At 35.8% G+C, this 5,104-nt stretch overlaps 1 protein-coding gene across 2 annotated transcripts in view; it reads left to right on the plus strand.

Moving 5' to 3' along the window:
• PPFIA1 (PPFI scaffold protein A1) overlaps positions 1-2,459 on the plus strand; it is a 58,611-nt gene extending 56,152 nt beyond the window's left edge. For both annotated transcript variants that reach the window (XM_075755392.1, XM_075755393.1), the window contains one exon: positions 934-2,459. The gene's annotated coding sequence lies outside the window, so the exon portion shown is untranslated. The remainder of the gene's footprint in view (positions 1-933) is intronic.
• The last annotated feature ends 2,645 nt before the right edge of the window (positions 2,460-5,104 follow it).

Raw genomic sequence — 5,104 nt, forward strand, 5'->3', positions numbered from 1 at the left:
TATAGAGGTAATTGCATAGTTTTCCAGTTCTTAGATACTTCATGCTGTTGTGATGGGTTAGGCTGTCTGCTTGGATTTAGCTACCTGCAGCCTAAACTTGGGTAGCCGGGAGCAGTGCTGACAATAAAAGGCAGCTTGCTAATACCAGGGCATCTAACACAAAATCCACGTATTCTAATTTATGAAAGATACGTAGGCCTGTCTTACTCCAGGATTTGGAATGATTTTTCTTCAGCAGCCTCTGCTGTATTTTCTCATGGAACAGTATTTCTCTTGTTTTGTAGTCAGGTCTGGAAACTAAATATTTTTACTATGTTGGATTAAAAAAAACCCCAAAACAAACACAAAACAATCCAGTGAATCTTTGTCTTACTCCATGATATCTCCCATGGACTATAAATTGCCTGTCTCTTCTGCTTACAGCTTTATCCTTTCTTCCCACCGGTAACAGCCCAACCAGCTCATGTATTAGCTGCCTTTTTCTTCAAATTCTGAACCTTTTTACATATACAAGTTTACTTCTTAAGTGTTCTTATGTATGAAATGTTGAGAAGGGAAACATAGCTCAGATCACATGGATCTGTCAGTTTATAATCTCTGGGGCTATCTTAAAATTATTTTTAGTTTCAAGACATTGAAGTTTTAAGTCTTCCCCTCCCTCATTCTCCTCACTGTTTCAGGATTTTCTGTAGTCAGATATCTAGGATAAAAATGCAGGAAGCAGAAATATATGAGCTCATGTGCTTTACTTTGCATTGCAACTGAGGATTACAGAGGGCAATAAAATTGTATACTTTATGGCATGGCAATAATTCGATGCATGCTGCTACAATACTGAGCTGTTTGAGAAACTTAGTGAAATGTTTTTCAAAAACCTGCTAATGGAATTTTTTATGTTTTTTTTCTTTTTGTGTGTTTTTGTTGTTTTTACAGTTTACCCACACTATTTCTACCGGTGATATGCAGCATTTTGAACATTTGGAACCCTTAACCTGTTAATACTTGTTAAATGGACACTTTGAGATATTTTATTACAGAGTTTTTAATTAGCAAATAAATTCATGAGTACTATAGAGAAAATATTTTAGAATCTAAATGTTTCTTATATTTATGTGACTTCTCATTTATATAGTTACTTACTTTTTCTGTTTCTATTCCGTCTACAAATCAAATCATTGCTGATTTTTTTATTCTAATTTTAGTCTTTCCAACTGAATGTACTGTAATGCTTGTATGTATATGTCCCTATAATTAATATAGGGTTTTTGTAAATTATGCAGTTACTGTAATTATCGTTGTTTTTTAATAATGAAACTGAAGGTGAAAAGGATTTTAATACCTTTGTAAAAGTATCATGACACCAAGCAGTATATATTTTGTCTTTTGAAAATGTTAGCTTAGATCTGAAAACAAGTCCAGCTTTTTTCAGGTAAGCGTACGTTGTTGTAGAAGGTATGGTACACGATTGTTCTTCTTTTCAGAACTGTACCTTTCCACAAAGAGGATTTGTCAAGTAGTTGGGAATTTGTCTTTATTTAAAATAGAACTTGTTTTAAAAGCTGGGAAGAACTCTAACACTATGGAACACGTTTTAGAAGTGATTGACTCGGTCATAACACTCTCTGCTGTATTTGTATAACGTATCTTCACAGTGAATGAAAACAAGCCATAAACCAAGAACTATTTTGTTGTGGGTGGTTGTGTGGTTTTTTTGGGTTTTTTTTTTTTTTTTTCCTTACCTGAGGAAGATAGACTTCATAATAATTCCTGGTCGTAATCCACAGGCCACAGAGAGTTCTTTTGTCCTAGATCTTTTTTTTGACTGAAAACACTTGTGGAAAGATGCTGGTGAAACTAGTTTTAATGGACCAATCATGAAGCACTGCAGTCCCGTGTCAAATGAGTAGTGAAAGATGAAGGTACAATGAAAACTAAAGCAGTGCAACTTCTAATAAAGGCCTTACTTTTCTTATGTAAGTCATCCTTTGTGTTTTGTAAACTTGTTCTAAAGAGTTGTCTGGACTTTAATTTTGATGGTTGTAGCCATTTTGGACTGTATGAGTAGAAAATGTATCCAACACTTGTAAATGGCGTAGTAAAAAGCCAGCAAGAATCTGTTCAGATGGTGCATTATTTATTATGCAACAATATATATAGCATGTCTTTTTTCTTATTTTGTTTTCCACTTTTAACTTGCTTGTAAAACTGAAATTCATTGTTACTGTTCTGTTTTTCTATTAATCTTTTGTGTATTTTCAGATTATGTAACGATATGTACAGTCTACTTTTGAGCTATTTTTATCACAGTATTATTTATTGCTTTCTTTCAATAAAGTACTGATGCATTTTCCACTGCCAATAAAACACTATTGAAAAGCTAAGATCTAATTGTATGCAGGCAGATACTTTTGCAGTGAGTGGATATTGTCAATAAAGCATCTTAATGATTGTTTGCTGTAGATCTTGTTTCAAATGATGACTTTTCTCCAGTAGAAAAATGTTCCATTAGATATGACATTTTCTTTGGAATTGTTCAAGTTCATGTACATTAATCAGATTGTTGAAGACCAGTTTTCAGAAGAAAACTGCTTTATTGCCTACTTCTAGTCGTAGTTAGAGCTATGATTTACTTCTAAAAAAAGTGACAAAAACTATCTTGCAATTTCAGTGTATTCTGGTCCACGTGATGAGGATTGAAGTGCTGTTCTATATAGCAGCAACAGTTACTTTGTTTATAAAATGAGATTATGACAATAGCTAATATTTGGGGAGAGACATAGGAGTGGAGGGAACCATTACAAAATCGGGTCTCAATAAGGCTGTTTATGTCCATTTTAATATATTGTAAATCATTTCTTGTGTAGAAGAGAAGACAGAAGGACAAAGTTACAGAATAATTGAAGCGGTAGTGAAGCATATTTCATCATGTCCTCTAGATCGACAGCAGGATGTGCAGTGCATGGAATGGAGAAATATTGTGATTGATGCTTTAAACATTGTTCAATAACGCATATCTTTGTCTGGCTTGTCTTATATGAGTTGCTATCTGATCATTTGCAGTCTTTTATATTTTCAGAGAATCTATCTTTCTAGAAAAAGCTAAAATGAAACTGCAGAAGGAGATCCTGACTCACTGTTCAGCTAAACTTCACTGTTTAGAAAAAAAAATTGCATAGACGTTTCTGGTCACTGATGTGATAGTAGGTGTTCAAAGTCATGTATTGTCGCTTCTCAAAAGTGAAAACAACGCGGAATAGACTTGTAAAATGTGAAAATACGTTTATTATTTGAAGGCTGTAAAACCTTAACTGTTATGGAACAATGGAATTGACCTGAGAGCTAGAATAAATGAGTGAAACAGAAAAAGCTTTCACGAACTGGCAAAACTGTGTGGTGACTTCCTTCTGAATTACACAGGAAAGCTGTCTCTAGAAATGGAGAAAAACACTTCTCACTCAATTTTGATAAACCCCTCCAGAAAGAAAAACATGCAAGTGCATGTGCAAAAGGCAGATGGGTATGTTACAGTAATCTTTAAATAAAGCTTGGTTAAATACGACTTTTTGTAAATTGCCAAATGTCTTTAAAGGCTTTAGTTGGAAAGAGTGCTATAATCTGCAATAAGGAGATGGTAGAATTATCTGAGAGAACTTCCAACTTCCAATTTTTGCATGTTTAGATGGCAGGGAATCTCAAACCAGATGTTATAACTTAATCTTTCTCCTTTCAAACTGATGCAGAATTAAAAGATGAGAAGTTGCTTTTGCAGTGTCTTACGGACAGTAGTGATTTCTCATGCCAAAACTCAGCAGTGCACATGTGAAGTAGTTCAAAGCAGAATTGAACTGCTTCTGTGTGTGGCTGTTGTAGAAGGGGTGTGAATCAGCAAAATTCATTTCAGGTAAATAAAAATTGACACAATGTTATGTTTGAAGGTTATATTTGAGGGGTGATGATTTTGTTGAAACTATGGACTTACTTTGCCTTTAAAGGATAGTGTTTCATTTGGTAATTCTGTTTTCAGGGTCATAGTTTTAGTGCACTGCTTAAACTCAAGTTAGTCTAAACTATATTAGTTTCATTTTTGTTAATAGTGACTTTTGGGGGGGGGGGGGAAGGCAGTTGTCTGATTTAGGTAGCAGCACCTTGTGGGTTTATATGGCATGCAGGAATGGATGGATGAGAAGTGGTATATAAATGTGGTTGGTATTCCTGCCTGGAATCAGAGGGACAGCTGAAGACCCCCCAGAAGTAATGCCAAAAGGATTACGTCCTCTGAGCCTGCTTTCTCCTCTAGCAGACATCATCTTAAGAGTAAGTTTAGCCCAATTTATAAAACATGCTATATTCATATTATAGGGTAAGTTACCCTATGTTTAACCTAGAAAAAAAAAAAATCGAGCCTGTTTATACTGTGAACTGACTACTTTTTGGCTTTTGGAGGTAGCTGTCCCACTAAGACTGGGCATTTTTTTTTATCTTACCCTTTATTACAGTTGGTGTATATTTATTTGTAATGTCTTTCGCTAGAAATGTCATTCCTTAGTCTGTTTCCCTTCCTCCAAACGATACAAAGTAATAGTGAGCAAACAAACAACTCTTAAGGCACTAAGGCTGAGTTTTAAAACCGGATTGTTTTCCTTTGGGCATGTTTAATTTAGATACCCTGTGAACAGTCACACGTGAACCTTTTGCCCACTTATAAAGAGACAAGATGACCTAGTTGCAATTTTCAATACCTGATGGTGCAAAAATGAGTAATAAGATTTTTTTTAAAAAAAAAAAAAGGTTCGGAACGGTATGAAATCTGCTGTAGCCATTTTTAAACTCCTGACGGTGCATTTTTAGAGTAGTAGCGCTTCGCCATCTAATTCTCCTCAGCAATTTTAAGAAATAGGGAAAGTAGCAGCAACTCTGTAGATTCAAAAATATCTTTTTTTTTTCTTTTTTTTTTTTTTTTCTTCTCTCGAGTGTCTCACTGCCCCGGGGGTCGCGGGTGGCCGTGGCCGGCTGGGGCAGCACCGCCCGGCGGGGCGGGACGCGGCGCCTCCCTTCCTCCCTCCCTCTCTCCCTCCCTCCCTCTCTCCCACCTGGAGCCGTCCCG

Source organism: Balearica regulorum, chromosome 5 (genome assembly GCF_011004875.1).
Source record: "Balearica regulorum gibbericeps isolate bBalReg1 chromosome 5, bBalReg1.pri, whole genome shotgun sequence".
NCBI classification, from domain to species: Eukaryota; Metazoa; Chordata; class Aves; order Gruiformes; family Gruidae; genus Balearica; species Balearica regulorum.